Below are 23,675 nucleotides of genomic sequence, written 5' to 3' on the forward strand. Positions count from 1 at the left end.
TCACCTAAGAAAATAGAAAAATATATATTAGCTTGTACTCTTACTCATGTCTCCTAAAATGTTTAAATTATAGTCTTTAATATCTGGTATACATCATGATATTATTTGATAAAAGTTACTTACATGTATGCATGTGTGTATAATGTGGATGTTTATAGATAGTTTCAAAAGTACAATGGTTTGACTTAACAACTTTTGACTTTGTTTAATGAATTTTGCCCTTTTCAGGTCTAGTGATTTTCATGTAGAATTGTCTCCTGAAGCCAAGCAGCACAAGCAAGCTGCAGGTCCCAGGGATCCAGTGAATCAAGAGGTGAACTACTGAGGTACTACAGAAAGCTGCCCTGCTTAGGTGTGTTATTTTGCAACTTATAATATGTTTAACTTGCATTAGATGCATTTTCCAAGATGTCATCTCATTGTAGATTAGGGTCCATTGCTACATCTATTCATCTTGTCTATGTAGTATCTCTCTATGTATCATGTATCTATGAATCATCTATATATCATCTATCTTATCTATCATCTATTACATATTAAAAAGACAAGGAAGACACAGGAACACACACACACACACACACACACACACACACACACACACACACACAGAAACTAAAAATTTTATACCAACAATCATATATGCCCTGCATATACTACCAAGCCTTCAGCTGTCAGGCCTACAACTGTCATGTTATATATCATGCTAATTTTTTTTAGAAGATATCACTTTAGGTGGCTATGCTTAACTTCATCCCCCTCCCCCAACACAACTCATGATATATTTCTGCTCCTATGTAGATGTGGTTCTCTTAATTTGGATAAGGATGATATGGTACATATAAATGTTCATTTAAAGAAAGATGTGAAATATAATAACAATTCAGCAGAAGAAAGAGTAAGGAAAACATGCTGGGCCTCATTGTACATGCAGGCACATTGTAGACACTTCAAAAGAATTAAGCAATCAGACCTGCCTTATTTCTGAATTTAAAACAGAGAATGGTATTTCTCTTCATCACTTATATCTTGTTTGGGATTTGAACAAATACAGGATCTCTTGCAGCAATTAGTGATTTTTTTAATATGTAGAGAAAAATGACACATGTTCTGCCAAATGTGATATTTAGGTGAGCTCTATAAATTTGGAGTACTGGTGAGTCTGCTACCAGAATGATTTGTAAAATATGTTAACAATGATAAATAAGAAATAGATGTGTCAACGGGGCACTGAAGTGAAACAATAAATAGATGGTGAAACCAGCACGAACAACTTCAGCTTGATTCTGCCTGGACAGGAGAGGCTGAGACTAGAAGCCTCTTCAGCTTCCTGGGAGAGAAGATGTAACAATGCACAGAGTAGCTACCACTCGGCAGGTGGAAGGTATGTGAGCGAAGGGTGGTGTTCACTGGCATCCGGCAATCTTGTAATCTCTTCTGGAGAAATTTCTGCCTGGATCTGTTGGCTTTCTCCCTCATGTTAAAAATGTAGGGGGGGGATGGGGAGGGTGAGAAAAGGCAGTCATTCCAATCAATGTATAGTATGTAAATATTGAACTATGTCGCTTGAGAGTAGGGATGGGAGGGGAAAATGGGGGAGAATGATAGAAAAGGTGACATTGGTCAAGATGCATCATGCTTATAACTGGACTTACTCTACAGAATTATATATTTTATATACTATACATATTATATATTATAGGTGATATATTATGTAATAATATATTATGTATATTATATATTCTATATTATACATATGTACACATATGTAAGCTGTGCTCAGATATCCCATCCATGCAGAAGGCAGAGATCAGGAGCATGGTGGTTTGTGGGCCATCTGGGCAAAAAGAAAATGTCATGGCCCCATCTAAGTACACAAGCTGGGTATGGTGGCCTGTCTGTCATCTCAGCTATGTGAGAGGTGTAAGTAGGAGGCTCATGAGGCTGGACACAGGCATTAACACTAGACATGACATGTATATGTGTATTGATATGTATATGTGTATATGTACACACACACACACACACACACACACACACACACACATACACACACACATAGTTTTTGTGTATGTTCAAATCCCAAAGACCTCACCTTGATGCCTCTTCCTCAAACAGTTTTTAGTAGGGGCCATAGGATGTAACCTGGAATTTGGATAAATAAATTTGCTTATCTCTGCAGACCAAATCCTGTGCATCAACCTCAGATCTGAGAAGTGAGATAATGGGGAATAAAATCCAATATCTTTAGCTTCTTGATCACCTATTCAGCCTTAATGATGATGATGTCTTCATAACTAGTCATATGTATCATTTTCTTCCAACAAAGTGTGATCCTTAGTGTACTGAACACTTACTACATAAGTAGATTTCCAGGATTCAGGATAACTTCCAATTACACATGTTTAATAAATGATTTCTTCTATTTGATTGCACATCACAATTCCTCTCTTTATGCGCCATGCCCCATGGGGCTAGAATTAGAGGTACATTTTTTTCCCAAGAGTACCTTTCCTTCTGATTAGTTTGTGAAAAGTGGTTTTCTGGAGGTCAGGTTATACTACTTCCTGCTAAGGGCTCTGAGAAAAGTCCCATGGGAAAGAATCTGGCTTTGCTGTCTAAGACAAGCCTTTTCAAAATCACCAGACCAAAGAATTTCTAATGTAAGTGTGATACTATTATAATATTGTCAAAACCAGTTTTTCTAATGTCCTGTAGAACTTATTGTCTTATGTGACAATATTTATAATTAAAATAGTAACATAAGTGCCAGATAAGCAATGGTCAACAAGTTCTTGCCTTCATTGATTCCTTTGAGGTTTTGGTTTGTTTGTTTGCTTTGCTTTTTAAATCTCAGACCCTTGGGTAGTTTTCAACTTCTGGCAGACAAATGATATTCTGAATAATTAAAGCAAGCTCTAGTCTTAAAAACAAAACTCAAGTCATATTAAATATTCAGGGGAAAAGCCCAAGAGTTGATGGCAGTGATAAATGGTATTCTGGTAATAAAGATAAGAGAAACACAGAAACACAGATCTTGGGATTTTTCTTTTCTTTTCGGTCTGGCATACTAGACCAGGTTTGTGCCCGGACTCTGTATTCTCTGGATGGGGCACTTGTTTGGTAAATTAAGGTAGAGTTAACATTTGTACCTGCCGACATTTACTGGATGATCTCAAAGACAAATAACAAATGAAAAGGAACACTGAGTCCATAGTTGTCAGTGCCCATGGTTATCCACAAGGCTATGCCTGCACCACAGAGCTGTTGAGAGGACCTGTTGAGTTTACCCATGAGATGCTCTTGAAGTAGCTCCTCATATTCAACAAGTGCTCTGGCTTGCTATCTTTTGCTATTGTTGTTTTATGCTTGCTACTGTGTGAAGTGGGAGGCAGTCACAATGAATAAGACTCCACGCTAGTTCTCAAGCTGTCAGAGCACCTTACTATGACTTTGGGTAAGAAATACAACTGTGAAAGAATGTAGGAAAAGGGTTGCATAATGCCTACCAGAGAATGATTTCCAGCATCAAAGAGATGTAGGTTCAGATTTTGGTTCTAATTATGTGGAAAGTGGGATCATAATGTAGTAACGATTGCAAACATTAGCTACTATTATTACTACTATGATTAGTTATCATTATCATTATTATTATTAAACTAGCACAGAGGTAAATAGAGGCAGAACTCTGTGGAGTCCTGTGTGATCCACTCACTGGGGAGGCCTTTCTAGCAGGATCTGGGTATCTATTGCATGGAGCACAGAGGTAATTGAAAGCTCAGCTTGGTGATTTTGAATGAGGTATCGGTGAGTCTTCCTCTTGGCCTCTGTGAGGAATCTCACTGTGGAAGATCCTGAATGTCCATTCCTAGGCTTGTACTAGGGCCTGTCTGGAAGAGCAGTGCCCGCTTCTGGCTTAGAAGATTGACAGGGAGGAGGGAGGAGTTTTTTGTTAGCTTTCTCACAATGGAGCTGGAATGAACAGATCACTCCACTCGAGGTGTGAGAGGTGTGCTCTACTCTTCCCTTGTTATTCCATGGGGAGGTCTCAACCCTGCTTTTAATGCTATAGACTGAACCTCAGTGGAGGTGATCCTAAAATTTAATCTTATCCTAGGCTGCCAATTGAACCAAAGTCCTCAAGTGGCATGGCCTCTTGGGAGAAGAGTTGAGTGGTGCATCTTGGGAGAAGAGTTGAGTGGTGCATGCTCACTCCTTGATTACATTGATCTCACTCAGATAATTCCACGATCATCTCCCAAACTGGAGTTTCTTTGCTTAATCACATCTGCAAAGTTCCCACATATTCTGTGATTCTTACATTTTGAGATGTAAGCAATTACTCTATGTGTTACTGAGTCCTTGCCCTTAAATTATTCATAGCCTGGTGAGTGGTCCATTCATTTGGTGGACTCTACAGCAAGGTGGTGGGTATAATGACTGAGAAATATAAAACAAAAGAGAGAAATGTAATCTAACTCAGAGTTAGAGCTTGCTCATCAGAGTTATATTCCAAAGAATGTGTGGATATGGGAAATGTGAGGCTGAGTACCATGTGCAGACATGCAGGTAAAAATGAGAAGTAGCAAGAGTAAAAACTGATCTGCCTATGGTTTCTCCATGCATCTCCTTTGCTTTTAACCTCATTTCCTTTGGCTTATCTTTTTTCTTTAGTTTATAATAACTTTCTTCATGATTTACCTTCCACAAAATTTCCCTTCCGAAAAGTGTATCCATACTTTATCCAGTGAATCCCCATAGCTATACATCTATACTCCTCTAAAAACTCAGTTTTACTTTTATATGCAGGTGAGTCACTCTAAAATGCTTATTAAAATCATATTATTCTTTGCCACTTTGAGCTTTGATTAGAATTACTAGGGGACTGTGTCTGCCCCTCCTCATGCCACAGCCCTGGCCAACTGTGCCAGCACTAGGAACATAATACACTACCAGCGAACACCTTGTGAATGATTACAGGAAAAACAGTACATCTAAATTCAATTTTATGTTAGTTTCTCTGGCTCCAGTCAGACTGGGGATACCCTGATAAGCATATGATATATTGATATTTTAAATGTGATTTAAGACACAGTGAGTCAAATTGTTTGCCAATTCATGTAAAGTGACTATTATAATAAATATATAGACAATGGCTAAGACAATATCCTTTATTGACAATGATTCATTATATTAGAGGTTGATTCAGTATCAACCTAAGGAAATGACATGTGTGAATTCACTAATTTTTTATAGAGATAAATGGAGACTAGATGGCAGAGAATTGGTTGGGTGGGAGAGCACAGATCTATAGTTATTCATCATTATGTAGCTGTGTTAATCAACTTTGTGTCACTAAAACAAATATCTACACCAATAAATGTATGTAAAAGTTAATTTTGTTTCATGGCCTCGGAAGGTTTCAACCACATGATCTATTGGTTTTGTTACTCAGGATGAGGTTGACACATCATTTTGGGGGACACATGGAAAAGCAAAATTGTTTATCTCAGAGCCAGGAACCCAAAGAGAAGAGACCAAGGTCCCACAAACCCCTCCAAAGGCACATCCCCAGGGACACCAAATCTTTCTGTAAGCTTCATCTCCTAAAGTTTCTATCATCTCCAAACAGCACCCACCTAGGAAGCAAAGCTTTGCCACATGAACTTTTGAGGCACCCTTATGATCCAAACTATAGCAATAGTTGTATCTCTGTTTAAGATGTAAATATCTGGGCTGGGAAGGTAGCTCAGTGGTAGAGTGCTTGCCTAATATGCACAAGGCCCTGGATTTGATTCCTCAGCACCACATAAGCAGAAAAAGCAGGAAGTGGTGCCATGGCTCAAGTGATAAATGCTAGCCTTGAGCTGAAGCGCTCAGGAGCAGAGGCCAGGCCCAGAATTCAGGCCCCATGACCGACAAATAAATAAATAAATAAATAAAGATTAACGTCCATTGACAAGATCTTGTGTGGAAAGAATTCAAAATTTTAATTATATACAACATGACATAATTTCCATTCATGTGAGATCACACTTTCAGTTGTCCATACTACTAATGTGTGTCTCAGTCTGCCAAAAAGTGTCCTTCTTACCAAATATGTTAGGTGGATAAAATTAAGACTCCTATTCTGTCCCCAAATAAATTACTATTTAACAAAGCTTCTGAAATAAAATAACGTTTGCAGTAAATTCTTTTTCTACTTTTTTCCCAAGTTTTCTTTATTTTTAGTTGGTATAATTATATTCTGGTTGTTTCTTGTGAATTAACAAAAATATCACTACCTCCTCTGACCAGTTCTTGCAAGCTGTGCCCACTCTCAGAGTCTGACTCACTCTTCCTATTTTCTGAAGGAAATGGGAAACCAGGCAGAACCTTTAGCAGTTGTAGCTCAGATAACCACTTAAAAATCACTGTCACTCTTGCCTGTTTCTCATTCACACTGATAATTTTGAGATTTTAATTATTTTTTGCTAATTTTTCCAAGAAAATATTCTAGACTATATTAGCTTTTCTCTGTAAGACCATCAGGATGAATCCCACCAGAACTGGTTTTTCCCTTTAACTTTGTCATTAACAGATGATCAAGAATTCAGGTGAAGCTGGATGCCAGTGGCTCATGCCTGTAATCCTAGCTACTCAGCAGGTTGAGATCTGAGATCTGGGAGAGTCCATGAGACTCTTATCTCCAATAAACTATTCATAAACACTGCACATAGTGCTGAGGCTCCAGTGGTAGAGCACTTGTCTTGAGCACAAAGAAGCTTAGGGACAGCACCTAAGCTCTGAGTTCAAGTCCCAGAACTGGAGAGTAGGGGGTGGGGGCGGGAAGAATTCAAGTGAATCTCCTATCTGGACAGTTGGAATTGAGTCTTGGTACTTGATTAAACATGACTTACAAAATGGGAAAAAAGAATTTTGTGTCTCTGATCTATAGCATTTGCAATTCTATTTGACAGATATCGAGGCTACTTGTCTTGAATATTTGGAAAGTACTTAGGTCTGTGATCTCTCCCCTGAAATCTGACCCTTCTTGTTCCTTATTTAGTGAATGATTTCTACCATCAGTCTAACTGTCCAGTCCAGAAGTCTGGCATAAATCCTTGGTCCTTCCCTCTCCCTTATTCCTGAAGAGTCAACACAATATCCTATCATGCTAATTTGCCTTCTGAATGTGTCTTGATTTTATCATCTGATTTTTTATGTTGACCTTTATGCAAGAAGTGGTGGTTATTTTGAGCATAACCACAGCTCCTATTCTTCAATCTATTCCTTTACTAGTCTAGTCAGAGTGACCTTTAAATATATTCTGATTACAAAAACATCCTGCCTACAAATGGTCAACGACTTTCATTTGCTTTCAGGATAAAAGAAAGAAAAATGCTAACATAGCTTACACTGATCTGCATAGTCTGAGGGCCTCTCACCTCCCAGTATGCAGTCAGCCTCCTAACTGCCCACCACCACTACCTTGCTCTAGCCCCATGCTGCTAGTGCTTCCTTGTTACAGTTCTTTCCCTCCTGGATCCTCACCAAAGTATATTACCCTTACAGTACTCTGGGCAAGTGATATCCTTTCTCTCTTGATTAATAGTTTCTGATCCTTCTGTTTTCATCACTTGCTCTCAGAGAAATCATGAAGTCACTGAGTGAATCATACTTTTCCATGGCTAGCAGAGGACAGTGAATTGCTTCTTAGCACTTCTTAAAGTAGACATTTTAGATTGCCTTGACCAAATATGTAACCCATGTCATTTCCCCCCCCTAATAAACTGTAAGGTCCCTGAGACCAGGTCTGTCTCATCACTGTTTCTCCCACAGTTTGGTGTAGAATAGAAATGGAATGGATGAATGAATGAATGTTCCTTATTGACTCTGAATGGTTTATATGTGAAGCAAAATAGGATTTACTTATAAAAGTGATAAAAAAATCTTTGAGTAGTTTGGAAGAACAAAATAACATATAAGTATAGGAGGGGGAAGGGATGGCAGTATGGCTCTCAGTTCAAATCTCAGTACCATGAAAGAAAGAATGGAAAGGAAGGAAAGAAGGAAGGAAAGAAGAAAGAAAGAAAGAAAAAAGAAAGAAAGAAGGAAAGAAAAAGAAAGGAAGGAAGAAAAGAAAGGACAGAAGGAAGGGACAGAAGGAAGGGAGAGAGAGAAAGGAAGGAAGGAAGCAAGCAAGAAAGAAAAAGAAGGGTTTTAAAATTCTTTTCTAAAGGTATCCTTTAAGAAAAACAGAGTGGTTAGAAAAATAGAGGCTTTATAAAATATGTAGGAGTAAAGGTTTAATACAAATATTAGCACATAGAAAAATGTTGAAATGTTGTAGGAGCTGGGAGTTGGGTTAAACTAGAAGATCCCTTAAAACCAAAGTGCTGGCATGAGTTGGATCATGAGATCTCTGGGAGATGTTGGAGAAATGCATCTACTAAAAAGAGGGGTCTAGGTCAAGTTCCACTTGGCTACTGTAACAGTAGAGCAGAGTGCTGTAGGCAAAATTCTGGAGGACTGCCAAGTCATGAACAGATTCTTTAAGTGACCATCATGACCTCTTGAGGTGGTGGATTTATACTGCTTTTCTATTTTTCAAATCTCCTTTTAGTCCTTCTTGTTGGCCAGCTGATTTAGACCCACACAGAAACAGATGATGATGGTGCTGGCAAGTTGACAATGGGAGCAGGTATTGCTTGATTCCATTCAGAACTTTCTCTGAAAACACCAATTTGATGCAGAACTGAATAAAAAATGTAGTCCTGGGAAGTGGCGCTGTAGCTCAAGTGGTAGAGCGCTCGCCTTGAGCTGAAGAGCTGAGGGCCAGCGCCCAGGCCCAGAGTTCAAGCCCCATGACCAACCAAAAAAAAAAAAATGTAGTCCTGGAATATGCCTCTTTACCCTTAAGATTTCCAATTGCAGTGATCTTGATTATCAGGTAGAGAGAACCCTTGGTTTTCTGATCTTTGGGGATTGTTTTCAAACAAACATGTATGAGCAGAGTCTAAAAGGGCCATGAGAAAGTAAGTGAGCCTGGCTGTCTTGTAACTATGTTAAAACATTTAGTCTCTTTGGTTTAGAGTTTTCCTATTTATAAAAGAAATGAAATTCCTCTCCCCTGTGGTGCCACAAGGGTAATAACTATAGTGTTTGTTTATGGGATGTTTATCATGTATCATGCCTAGAGGGATGGGTGCATTAACTCTTATCCATACAGTCTCCCACAGAGAAGAGACTACAGAAGCAATAATGCAACTTTGGCTAGTTATGAGATTTAAATGAGATATTTAAATGTGATTTGCATACATTTGCCTAAGACCAAGACATTTGTAGACATTTGCCTAAGACTTGTCCTAATGTTATATGACCAGTAAAGGGAAATATAAGGCTTCAATACTTTGTTCTTCATAGAGATATGCTTAAAGGTATATAAGGTATATAATGATTATAAGTAACAGAGATTTACAAGTACATAAACAAATAAAATTATGTTTTATTTAGCTGTTGAGTTTTCATTTATTATCTGTCATTGGTAACTCCATACAAGGATCAACATTGAATAATAAGAACAGTGTGCCACCCTAATCTTTTTGGATGGCTTTCACTTTTTAAATTATTTTCATGTGTGTAATCTTATTTTATCTGCTTGATAACTCCTTAAGGTAATAATTGCCATCCTCAGTTATGGATGCAGAAATGAAAACTATTGGCTGGTTAATAAAGAACGTGTGTGTGTGTGTGTGTGTGTGTGTGTGTGTGTGTGTGTGTGTGTGTATGTGTGTGTATGTATATGTTGTGCTTTCAATATTTAGGGAATTTTCAGCCTCCATTACAGCCATAAGACTTTCTTCTACAGATATAATTATGAAATCCTAATTTATATAACTAAATATCTGAACAACTGGCAAAGATACTACAATCTTGCAGTTTCAAAAGTCAGAGCTGAATAATTCCAAGCTATTATTATTTCTGTTACCTCCTGATACCTAAGTCCCATCATTAACCAAAAGCACAGCTTCTACTGCATCATTGTACTGTTGACTCTTTTCTAAACTTGTTTTCTAATCAATAGGTTTTCTTAATTTAAAAAATCTGGTTTTAGCAAATATTATAGAATTGATAAATAGAAAAAAAGAGTTGTCATTTATCTTATACCAATGTGTTATTCAACAATTTTGTAGGAAAAAAAGATCATTCAAGTGCTGTCATGCTTCTTTTTCTTGATGAAAACTAGGTACTACAACTTTAATCATCTCATGTTTGCTTTTATTTACTTACCCTTTGGGTTCCTAAAAGGATCCTGTTGTATTTTTGTGTTTCTGTATGTATTTATTCACATATAGATGTACACCTAATCAGACTTGATCTAAACAAAACATGTCTGTTTCATATGCTGAACAATCAAGGCATGAAAGATTACAAGAGATTAAACTGGCGATTATCTCTGCTTCTGTCACGTGAACTAAAACTGCTTTAAACATCTCAGGCCCTCCATTGAATTCTGCAGTTTCTCCTTATCTAAAAGGTTACTCATTTCCACTCTTAACTGAACAATTTACCTCAACAATATCCTTTGATTCAGGGTTCCATAGATTAATTTTTACATATGTAAAGATCATTTTCCTTTGATCTAAATGCTGTCTCAGTCTTGTATTATGGGACAGGGTTAATCAGATCACACTATAAGTTTTTTATATCATTCTCATTATTTCCTATATCTTTACCTCATCTTCTCCTATTATTCCCCTTTCAGAGTCTCCTAAATCATATGCTACATGCAGAAAGTATTTCAAAAGTTCTTTGAAAAGCTAAATTGCTCTGAGTTTAGAAATTGGCATAAACACTATTAATAGCAGCTTCTCTGTGTCATTAGGCAGTCTGCCTTAAGTATGAGCATACATACAATGGGAAGAACTTAAAGTCACAGCATTTTTGTTAGAAATGACTGCAGAGGCTCTTTTCAAGAAGATAGGATTCAAAGAATATGCCTTTACCTCTGAACATTAGAGTCCATGTCCAGTGGTGGATCAGTTTTGGTACAAAGGTGGTGAAGGCAGATTCCCACACAGAGAAGATTGCTAGTAGGCTTGAAAAGAGAGTGGGTAGAGGATTACACTTTTCTAGCATGTGACAGAGAAGTCGTGCTACTTTCCAAAGGAGAATTCACAAGAAGACCTTGAAGAAAATAGAAGATACCCATAGTAACTCTTGAACATATTGTATTATTTCATAGACAAAAGTGTTTGAATATTGAATTTTGATCATTTTTTACTTACTAAATGGACTACCAAATACTTTTCAAACTTGATATATCTAATGTCTCTTGCTTTCCTTCTTGCCCTTAAAAACTTAGCTAGTCCTTCCTTCCTTCCCTCCTTCCCTCCTTCCTTCCTTCCTTCCTTCCTTCCTTCCTTCATTCCTTCCTTCCTTCCTTCCTTCCTTTCTTCCTTTCTTCCTTCCTTCCTTCCCTTCCTCCCTTTCTTCCCTCTTTTCCTCCTTCCTTCTTTCCTTTACTCCTTTCTTTATAGATCAGAATATTACGGAGTGGTGATAGGATATCAGAAAACAAATGGAATGAGGAAGCCATCCATTTACTTGGGTAGTGGTGGAAGATTCTGGAAGCCTGACCCACAATGTCAAAGCCTGAGCCCAAGCCGAGTCTAAAAATGGTCAAAGTACAAGTAAACAAAAATAATTACTTGGTACTGGCCACTGGTGGTTTCTGGTTATAATTCTAGCTACATCAGCAGGCTGAGATATGAGAATGGTGGTTTGAAGCCAGGCTAGACAGGAAAGTCCAAGAGACTCATATCTCCAGTTAACCACCAAAAAAGCTGAAAGTGAAGTTGTGGTTCAAGAGGTAGAGTGGTAACCTTAAGCAAGAAAGTTCAGGGAGAGTGCCTAGGCCCTGAATACAAGTCCCCAGACCAGCACACACAAAACACACACACATCCACATCCACACAATAGTTACTGCGTATATGGAGTAGGAGTGTTAATGATGTGGGAGAGTTTGTGAAGAAGCATGGGAAAGACAGTGACACTGCAGTTTGGTGGCAGAGAGTAACTCATGTTAATTTCCTGGTTTTGATCATTGAAGTTCTATGAGAGAACATCTTTCTAGCATAATTTATATTATTCAGAGGTATTGAAGCATCAGGTAAGCAACCTTTCAGATGGAAGGAAATTCTCTTCTTGCAAACCTTATGAACTTATGAAAACATTTTCAAAGAAAAAAATAACTGAATTATTGTAATTTTGTTTTACTTTCAGTGTTTAGGTTATTTGTCATTGTTTGTTTTCCTTTTAGAAAAGAGAATAGTGTAAAATTGGAAAACAGAGATGCAAATAGATAAAGAAGTGGTTGAGTCTCTAGGCCAAAATTAATTAGAAAATAGAAGGCTGAAAGACACATTTGCAGAATCATTGTCCGAAATGCCTGGAAAATCACAGGAATTGAAGAGAGGCCAGATGATTAATAGTGGGGAGATCTTCTTTCTCCCCAAATGGATTTGGAAACTACAAGCCTTAAGTGCGATGCTTATCTCAAGCAGTGTTTTGGAACAGGTTATTAAAGACAGAGCCTGAGGCATTCAAAAATGACTGTGATTATCATTTTGAGCCACTTGAACTAACTATAAGCAAGTCATGCTTTTCTTTCCTCTTTTTTAAAAAAATACATGTAGTTTTAGGTTTATAGATCAGCTTGTTGGGGTTTTCATACTCACTGAAGAGAGATAAGTTGTTTATTAACAAACTGTGCCATAGTTAATCTTCATGAAAAAGTCTCTTAGTCTTCTTCATGAAGATTAATTATATACCATCAGAAATAAATACTCTGCAGAGATAAAGGGTGGTCAACATTAATTGGTACAGAGAAGGGGGATAGGGGCAAGGACAGAGCCAAGGAAGGAAAGAAGGAAGGAGGGGAGGGGAGGGATTTTGTTTGAGTGTTTCCAGGGCTTTCATTTTTCTGATTTCTCAAGAAAATCATTGGCACCATTCTCCATGTTTTTTCTTTTTTGCTTACTGCATTATCTAATCCTTCCTTCCTTCTTTCATGCCTCCCTCCCTCCCTTCCTTCCTTCCTTCCTTCCTTCCTTCCTTCCTTCCCTTTTCTCAGACCCAAGGACAGAACTCATAGCCTTTCACTTGCTGGGCAAGTGCTCTTCCACTGAGCTAAATCTTCAACCCCTATTAATCATATAGAAATTAGATTGTCATGGAATTTTTTTCCTATAAAAATTTTCTAGGCAGGCATGGTGTAGCAAGCCTGTGACTCCCACTCAGCTACTGAAGAGAATGAATTAGGAAGATTTGAGTTCAAGGCCATTCTGGGCTACATAGACACACTCTATTTGATAAAAGTTGTTTTCTAAGCTGGGTGCAAGTGTCTCATGCCTGCAATCTTAGCTACTCAGGAGACTGACATGTAAGGACCAAGGTTCAAAGCTAGCTGGGGGCAGGAAAATCCACAAGCCTCTTATCTTCAATTAAACACCAAAAAAGCTGGAAATAGAGTTTTGGCTCAAGTGATAGAGTGCTAGCCTTGAGCAGAAAAGCTCAAGGACAGTGCCCAGGCTCAGTTCAAGAGCCAGGACCAGCACAAACACATACAAAATGTTGTTTTCTATTTATTTTCCTGGTAAAATATCTTTGAAATTTTGATGAAAATTTATTCACTTATCATATATGTATTAAATCATCTATTAACACATTAGTGGCTTGACCCATTTAATAAACTAAGGTAATCTAACCCACTTTTATATAACTTATGGTTAATTATAGTGATCATCTGGTTGGTTTCTTGACCCTACTATTTTTAATTTTATTATATATATTTTATTGTAAAGATACTCTACAGAGGGGTTACAGTTACATGAGTAAGGTAATGAGTACATTTCCTATCAAGCATTGTTACCCTTCCTTTGTTTTTCCCCTACTGTCCCTTCCCTCCACCCTACTCCTTTTACTCTGCTTCATTCAATTTTTTATGCAGCAACTTGAGTGATCTTGCCAAAATGCAAATCGTACTGTGTCACCGACTTTCTTGTTTAAAATAACATAATGACTTCCTGTTGTCCTTGGAATAAAATCCAAATTCATTAACCTGGACATATGTAGGTGCTGACCCTGCATACCTTTCTGACTTCATTTCATTAACTCCCACTTCTTAGTCATCAGGTCTTGCTCTTTATTATCCTCAACTCCTTCTGATGCATGCCCACGTCATCTCTTCTATAGGCCTTGGAATTGCTGCTTGCACTTCATGATTTGTTTCTCTCTCTCTCTTTTTCAGGCAGTAGTTCAAACATCATTCATCAACACGTCTGACTTGACCACCCAACTTAAAATAGTTCCACTTAGTAGGTTGTGACATACTACAATTGTAGTAATTCCTATATCCCCAGGGTCTAGCACACAAGTGTATAATGTGTGCTGTTGAATTGTTTCTAATAGTGTCTGATATTGGCACACACTGTTCCTCAAGTATATGTACCATGATTCTTTCTTATTTTCTGTTAAGTATAAGCAAAATAAGTACACATAACTATAAAAATGTGTAGGTTAAAATAGCTATTGTTGTCTTTCAACATTTTAAGTAAGTACAGACATTTGAAGGTTTTGTATAAAGATGGCAGGGTGACCTTCTTATCAATGACTGAAAAAAAGATTAGGGCGTAAGGGGTAGCTCAGTGGTAGAGTTGGCACTTGCATATGTGAAGTTCCAGATTCAATCCTGTGTGCACGAGCGCACGTGCGTGCACACCCACACACACACACACACACATGAGCACACACACACAGGCTTATATAGATTGGTAGGAAGTGATAAAAAATATGAGGAAGACTGAAACTCATTATACACCAAAGTGAGGAAAATATAAGGGAAGATTTAAGGTTTACAGAAAATTCTTGAGTTTTGACTTGGGCTAGTGACAGTTTGATTGTCACTAGAACCACTAGTTCTCTAGCTCAGAAGTAATCCGACAGCTCCCTGTAACTGCTACCTAGGACACAATTGGATGTCTATTTCATAGATTCTCTCGCCTTACTGGACAGTTGTTGTTGTTGTTTTCCTTTTGTGAGTTTTTAACCCTGTGAACATATAATGTTCCTTTAAGGTTTTTGTATGAGATATGTCATCCTAAACTTAGGTTAAGTATCTCATAATGCCCCATTTCTCACTTGTTTGCAGGCTAGATAATTTACTTCCAAATGTCTATGGTGACTCACTGCCTCTTCCAATTTCTCTGATTCCCAGATTCTGAATGGTTTTTTATCACATCCCAATGCTGATAGTCTCAATGCCTCCTCTAAATTATAAAAGATACAATAGCCAACAAGCGGAAGAAATGCGTATCAGGGCTGTGCTCCTAGGACAATGAGATATCTATAAGTCTCAGCCTCTTCAGTAGCTAAGATTACAATTGTGAGCTTCTGACACTCAGCTGTCTTACTTATTTTATACCTAAATAATGTTATGCATATAAATGACCAGATGAATGACCTACTTTTAAAACATTATCTTCTTACTATATGCTTGCTGAGCTATAGCAAACGTTTCTTAAGTGAATTGAAAAGGGATTTCTTGACATGACTCTATACTTGTTCTTTAAAGTGAAATAACAAAATATTATCAAGGGAGGTTTTTGAAGAGACCTGGGGCTGTTGACTGAAGAATGGGTTGGGTGGAGCAAAAAGGAGGCAAAGAAGCCAGTCAGGAGGACATGCCAATCATTCTGGAGATGGATGAGTGATACAGTTACTTGGAATAGGGTGGTCCCTTGGCTCTGAACAAGAGCTTTACCATAGGACTTGTCCATAGAGTTCACGAGAGTCATTTGTAAAGTAAAACGGATGCACATTTTCTCTTTTGCATCATATCCTATCTGGTAATCCCAGTTCTTACTCTGACAAATGGAAGTTTATCTTTATTTAGACAAATGGAAAAACAAATACTCTTAATGACCAAGACTCCATGGGCCATTTAGGAAGGTCAGTGAAGCATCTGAATTACATCAAATCTCAAATTTGTGCATACCCTTTTGCTAGGAGCAAAGTCCACAACTATTTTTTAGTCATTTTTGCAAAGACATGTGTGTGAAAGGAAAATAAAACCATTAAAAGCTTTTATTAGTTCATTATCTTGCAAAATTTCCATGTAATAAATCACCCCCAAACTGAGTGGCTCAAATTACCATTAGTTATTCTCACTGTCAGGCTTGCCTTTAACCAGAGTAGGCATGCTGCTTGGATGTTTTCAATTCCAGGTCATAGGCTCAGGTCACATCCCCACTCCATGTGTCACACACATTCTTTTGTGTCCAGTGAGCCCCTTTGAGCTAGGCCGTTTCTATGGTGGTGATAGAATACAAGATGGAAAGTTCATGCTTCTACTGAAGTGACATCTACTGACCTAAAGTCACACCCTCTCCCCCCCTCTTCTCCCTCCCCCAAAGATAAGAGGTGGTGAGGTGCATGGCTTCTTCCAGTGGGAGACACTGTAACATCACATGAGAAAGAGCAATAAGGTCTTATTTGCTTATTCTTAACTTTTTATTTCCCTTTCAAAACTCATACTCTCAGTGAAGACAAGTTGGTGGGTTTTGGAGACTGTATGTACCCATTGTCCCCATTGTAGCAATTCTTTTTCTGGACTTTGTCTTTGAACTCTTCCTTAGGTAGGAATCCTGACTTTGAACGTGGCTTGAAGAGAACTAATTTGGGATCTTTGTGCTTTCTGAGAGTTGTCAGGAAGTTGAAGTTGTGCTTCTGACAGTTCATAGTAATACCTCAAAGAATGAAAAAGAATTCAACAAAGCCAACATACATCAAATATGGAGAGAGATGTATCTGCTCCTCACAATATTATTTCAGTTGTCTATGAACTAGATAACTCTTAGAGCTAATACTAAATGGTCTACACATTCAGAATGCATTCTCCTTCTCTCTAAAATTCAACACATTCCAAGCAAGAACTATCTTATCCTCCACTTTTGAATCAAAATGCATCATGAGATGATTTTCATAGAAAATCAACTAGCAAATCCCCACTTTTGTCTCCCTCTGCCAGGGGATTATAAAGCTCATTTGTGGGATCAGAGATGGCCTGTAATCACATCTAATGAAACGTCAGTCAAAATGCAGGCGTAGGAGAGCCTCTTGGTTTCAGATATATTTAAAAACATGTTCTTTCAGTATTGGACTCTTTTTTGAGGGAAAAAGAAACACCTTCTTCTTGAAAGAGGTTTTGCTTTCATTAAAACACGTTTGTTTGTTTTTCTCTCTCTTACCAGGGCAAAGATGGAAGCAATATGTAATTAATGTCTTGAAAAATATGTGAGAAGCTTTTTAAAAAGAGACTTAAAACAGTAAAAAAAGAAAGTTACATATCCATACATGCCTCCTTTAGTTGAAAGTATTGCTGGAATATTACGACAGTTCTACATTGACCCATTAAGGGATATGAAGGTCAGCATTTCAGTACTTTAGTGGCTTTCCTGATAGTCTCAAGTTGATCAATAATTAATCTTGGATGTTTAAGGTATGTTTTTATTTTGTAACAGAGGATTCACCTGGATGACCTTTTTGCATCTCTTCCAATTTAGACCAACCAAGTTGACTTAATTAAATAGGATGCTTTTTCTTCCTTCAAAGTTATCTGTGTCTAGGGAAAAACGGATGTAAGTGTATCTCTACCTATTGATTTCTCTCTGTTGAATGTGTGAGCTTCCTTTAGCATAGGAATAAAGAAACAACCTAAATTCAAAGGGGATAGATATTGGACTCAGGTTGGTATTTGTATCCTGACTTCCTGGCTTACTTGCTCTGTGACTTTGGGTTAGTGGGTAAACTTAGTTTCCTGCAAAGGGTTTTGTGGGGATCATGACAGATCATGTCTTTGTCATCTTCAATTTCTGTCACAAAGAAAGGATTTAAAAATACTTTGGAATAAACTTCTATAACTGGTATCTTTGCTTGCCTCTTCAGAAGCTAGAGGATATAGTTATAAAGATAAGTGAAATATTGGCTTAACTTGCTGAACCAAACTAAGAGTGAATACACTGTATACAAGGACTGGTTGTACATCCTAGTTCATGTGGCAAAAATTTACTAAATGGTATCCTAGGGTGACAACCTTAAAGGAACTTGTTAACCTAAGTGCTTTGTTACCAAAGTCAATTTGATGTCTGAGAATGCATGATCAGAGTCAAAAAGGTTATTCTTCCAAGAGGGGAAATTTAGATCCAGACTTTTAAGTAGAAGGAAGGAAAGACAGAGTTTCTCTTTATTACTTATATTTTATTTATCTTTTATGTTGAAGGCTCCATCCTGGGTACACTGAGAAACAGTAAAGTTTTTTTTTTTAAAAAGGTAAAAAGCAACCCTTTGGTGACCAGGGGTTCTAGCTTATAGCATTTGTAGCCAGAATTGCATTCTTTGCTGAGTAGCTGAACATCTGCTTTTCACTGCTGATGAGCAGTCTGAGTGGAGGAACATAAGATAAGGCTGGTTGACTTGTGTATGAGAAGGTGTCAGAGACCATTTTGAGAAATGTAAGAAATGGTTAGTAGACAAAAAAAAGAGGAATACTTCCATATTCTTGCCTTTTTTTCTGGTAGGAGAGAGTGAATGATCAACATGGTATTGCAGGATGCTTACTAAATTGCATGTAAATGTCAGAGTTAGAGGTGGAAGGGAATTGATGTTAGTGATATTTCTGTCTACAACTAAGTCTGTGTATATCAACCAATATCTATATCTCAAACACATGTGTATTAATTCAACTTGCATTCTCAAGGAAATAGAACATCCTCTCATTTGTGGAGCATGAGGGGCAATTTTACTAGTTAAGAAACATAAAAGAATCGTGAGATCAGCTATAGAGCACTACAACGTCTTCATAGTAGTGAACTTATCATTAATTACTTCTCACGTACCATGTCTATCCTTTAAGACTTAGGTTAGTGATACACATTAAATAAAAAAGAATGAATAATTAGAGTGTTAACTTCAATAGACATGTGTTTAACTCACTTACCTATTTCTGAAGTGGATCCTATCAGAGCCAGTCAGAGAAGCTGATGTTCAAATATCTTGAAAATATTTTTAAAAAGGCGTTTTCAGAGATTGAGTGAGGGTAAAAGTGGATTACTATTATTTAGAGGTTCACTAGATTTCCTGTTTTCTAGCAGGTTTCTCAGAAAGCCATGTTCTTTTGGAATGTCAAAACTTTCACGCAATCACCCATGTGATGTGGCTTCCTAATGGTGTTGGAACTTTTTAATTTCTCATTTGCTTGGAAGATGCAGCATATGGTACATGGGCAATTGGAAATGAAGCTCTTAGATGGGCTGTTTCGTGGTTGGCATTAAGAAAGTATTTGGAAAGGTGGCAAGGGGCTGTCTCATATTGAGGAAGCATAGGATACAAAACCTTCTAGGTCTGTATCCCTTTGCCTTTGGACTATACCTGTTGTGAGATTCAGTGAACATCCCAATGATTCCTTTTCCGTTCACGTATTATCTCTTTTAGTTTCCTTCCTCTCTCATGCCCTTGACTCCATGAATGTGATAGCTGGGTATTTGGCAGATAATTAGCTTTGGATTCAAGAAAGGAAATTCTCTCCAAGAAGGATCAAAAAGCAGTCCAAAAAGGATACTGCATATTAGCATCTTTAGATGTTTTGTTGGGAAAGAAAGGAGTAATTTTATTTCTGATAGGATAGATTTGTCATGCTCCAGGAAATATGTATGTGTATCTATCTGAATTCATAATCATAAAAGATTTCTGAATAATGTATTTTTCATGTAGGATCAAAAGTCTGCAGTTTTATAGTGGTTTACATTTTGACTATAACACTTGAGTTGTTTTTTTTAACAGCCTACAACAGAAATAGTATCCTAGGTTGGCAAAAAATAAAGGGTCTGAATGGTTCAGTGGGTTGACCCAGGTGGTGGCTGACAGGCCTGCCATTGGAACTTGCTTTCAGTCAAAGTTCAGGCTCCAGAAATAGTGCTACACTAAACCCTTACGGAGGGTTTGAACAAGGCGACTCCATGAGGCACAGAGGACAGATAGCACTGGTACTCATAGGAATTGCTTTTAAAAATAAACATAATTTTTCCTAACAATAGTTAAATTGAGTCTATTGATTTTATTTTTAGGCCAATGATTGCTTTTAAGCATGGATACATGAAATGATCTTAGGGCTCCAAAATGCTGGACTGACTATACTCCTTGGGATTACTAGCTCTGTGTGTGTGTGTGTGTGTGTGTGTGTGTGTGTGTGACAGAGAGAGAGAGAGAGAGAGAGAGAGAGAGAGAGAGAGAGAGAGAGAGAGAGAGAGAGGCAGATTCACTGTGTCAGGCTGAGTGTCTTTGGCTTGTAGGGTTTCTTGGAGGCTACAAGTAGATCATGCCAGATGATTCTAGAGATTTTAAAATATGGGTTCCTGTCTCCATTGCTTAATTGTGTATTCTTTGGCAAGATAATTCACCTTGTTCTGACAGATGGACCTCACTGATCTTGTCCTTTATCTTTTTTAATTTTTAGTTTTTATCTTTATTGTAAAAGTGATAAATAGGGTAAGGTAATTAGTACATTTCTTTTTAAACACTGTAACCTCTCCCTCATTTTCTCCTGCTTACCCCTTATTGCCCCCCACCAAGTTATATAGTTCATTTCCAACATAGTGTCAAGTGAGTATCATAGTTGTATTAGTTCATCCTTTGTCCTGCTGTTTCTGTGATTCCCTTTCCCTTCCATGGATCACTTCTATACAAGACAAAGGGTACAGAAAACTAAAACAGAAAAGAAATAACTACATACAGGGCATAATAAGAACCTCTTGTTTCTGATTCTTGGAGTTAATGTTGATACAATTCATTATATATGGTCCTATGCACTTAGCAAGTGAGCTATTGAGATCCCCTTTTAAGAAGATCATAGACATATTCTAGTTATTACAAATGAGGGAAACCCTGCAACATACTTTTCTTTGGGCCTGGCTTACTTCACTTAATATATTTTTTTCCAGGTCGTTCCATTTCCTTAAGAATGGGGCAATGCCATTCTTTGTGATGGAAGCATAGAACTCCATTGTGTGTATATACTACATCTTCTTGATCCATTCATCTACTGAGGGGCATCGGTGTTGGTTCCATATCTTAGCTATGGTAAATAATGCTGCAATGAGCATGGTTGTGCTGGAAACATTAGTATGGCCTTGTTTGTGGTCACTTGGGTAAATGCCCAGGAGTAGGATTGTTGGGTCAGAGGGGAGCTTTATGTTTAGTCTTTTGAGGAACTTCCATACTGCTTTCCCTTTTTCTTATAAAGGTTCCAGCCCTATTCTGTCAGGGTCACATGGTTATGAACTCATTTGATTCACAGAACTTCCTTATAAGCCCCATCTCAAAATACAGCCAGTTGGAGGTTAAGTTTCAGGAACAAAATCCTATCCAATACAGATCCTATGCGGTGAAGTCCAGATTGAAGTGCAGTTCATGTGTTATTTTAATGGCATAGCTTGTGATGGGAAGGAAAATGTGTCCATTGGTCAATATCATGAGTTGCTGTCCTCATTATCTCTATTCCAAGCTGATAAGATAAACTGTATATGCAGCCATCAATTTCTGTAAGGGCTCTATCTTTTCTTGGGGCTGTAGTTAGATCCATTTTCTGAACTGATATCAAGTGAATGTCAGAAAGAGCTAATGAATTGTGACAACAGAGCTGTCTGGTAGGGAGAGGGTCTATGGGCTCCAGCTATGCACGTCTATCCTAATGACAGCAAACCTTTGATCCCAGAAACTTCCCATACAATGTGCCAGAACCCTCAAATCTGACCTTATGAGTGACTTGTGTCATTTTGGCCAGAGATCCTTTCTTCGAATCTCTATATGGGTTGGTCAGTGTAGGTCTTCGTTTTTTTCTTTAGTTTTACATCATAATCTCCTCTCTGTCTCTTTTGGTATCAAGTGCAATTTGTAGTCTTGTCTGAAGCTACCAGCTCACTTCACAGATGGTGAATTGCAGTTGAGAGTAATGGGCCTATTCGGCTCAGCCCAGAGAGTATATTAGTGTCTTATAGCCTATAATGGCTGAACATTAGACATCGTTCACACTGCTCCAAGGTCATCTGTAGGGCTTCCTCTCCCTCCCCTCCATCATTTCCCTCCATTCCTCTCTCTACCTCCATCAGATCTGAATTATGCCAAAGTCATGAGGCCATTAGGAACCAGTCCTGGGACTATAGAGCAATGAGTCTTTGTTACTGGTCTGGGTCAGTTTTGCTCCAACTAACTGAGCCAACTGCCTGAGCACTTGAAAGGGAACTCAGTGAAACTAGAGAGCCAAATACTACTGCTAAGAGCTCCTGGGTCTTCTCACAGAGGGAGTGTCAGCCCTGTGCTCCAGAAGGCATTGTTTCAAATAGAAAAATCAGAAGTTTAGCAGCTGGTAGAGTGCGTTAACAAAGCATATGAAATATTGGTTACTGTGTGGACAACATGGTGTGGATAATTTGGATGCTACATTCTGATCTTAATCCTAATTAAATCAAGAAATGTATGTGAATATGCCTAGACTAATAGTTGGTACGTTATAATGTAGGTGCTGTCTTTTTCCTCTTTCTTCCTCCCCTGTCTTCTTTCCTCGCTCCCTCTTTCCTTCTTTCCCTCCTTCCTTCTTCCTTTCTTTCCTTCCTTCTTTCCCACTCTCCTTTCTTCCCTCCCTTCTATTCCTCTCCTTCCCTTTTCCTTTCTTCCTTTTTTCTTCCTTCCCCCTTCTCCCTTTATTCCACTTCCCTTTCCTCCCTTCCTTCCTTTCCTTTTCCCTCCTCCACTTTCCCTTCTCCTTTCCCTCCCTCCCTCCCTCCCTCCTTCCCTCCCTCCCTCCCTCCCTCCCTTCCTTCCTTCCTTCCTTCCTTCCTTCCTTCCTTCCTTCCTTCCTTTTTCTTTCCTTCTTTCCTTTTTTCCTGATTCCATGGCTCCTTTTCTTCCTTCTTTCCTCTTCACATTCCTGAGCTGCCACACTGATTAGGAGACACTAACTGGCAGAAAAGTCTTAATCTGATTCTATTCTGTATTTGAGGCATAACAGGGCATTTTCAAATTCATGTCACTCCTTACCTTTATAGCTTTGATATACTTTCACAGGAAGCTCTGGAAAATATTTGGGAAATATTTTGAGATTAAAATGTCGTGTATGATCATGGTCAAACTGCAGGAATGCATTGGCCCCACATCAGTATGGAGGATAGCTTTCCCTCTCATGTTCCAGGCCAGGATTCTGTCACCTTGAAGAGCAGGGAAAAGCAGAACAAAGCAACCCACACCTAGCGGATTCTCTGTGGTCCCTGAGTATGGCAGTGTATTCCACTAATGAGAAAGCTGAAGCAGGTTGTACTAGAAAGAAATTATAGGTCTCTCTCTTGCACTGTTAGGATGTTTGAGGATTTAGGGATTTCTGTAAGTACCATTCAGTCCTTGGGGATTGCAAAGTAATGTTTCTCAAAAGTTTAATCTTATACAATAGGATATCTAGGATCTGGTCTCATTTGGAAATACAAAGTCTACTGACTGACTCTGTGTGTGTGTGTGTGTGTGTGTGTGTGTGTGTGTGTGTATGTGTGTGTGTGTGTTAGTATGTGTGTGATTGTTGTTACTTGCATTCT

General features: G+C 38.2%; 1 long non-coding RNA gene across 1 annotated transcript in view; it reads left to right on the forward strand.

The window, feature by feature from the left end:
• The first annotated feature begins 233 nt into the window (after positions 1-233).
• Positions 234-23,675, forward strand: part of LOC138833747 (uncharacterized) — a 116,675-nt gene continuing 93,233 nt past the window's right edge. Inside the window, exon 1 of the long non-coding RNA XR_011373954.1 lies at positions 234-352. This is a non-coding gene — a long non-coding RNA (uncharacterized lncRNA). The remainder of the gene's footprint in view (positions 353-23,675) is intronic.

The sequence above is a fragment of the Dipodomys merriami genome, unplaced genomic scaffold (genome assembly GCF_024711535.1).
Source record: "Dipodomys merriami isolate MVZ:Mamm:240054 unplaced genomic scaffold, mDipMer1.0.p SCAF_21, whole genome shotgun sequence".
In the NCBI taxonomy this organism is placed as follows: domain Eukaryota; kingdom Metazoa; phylum Chordata; class Mammalia; order Rodentia; family Heteromyidae; genus Dipodomys; species Dipodomys merriami.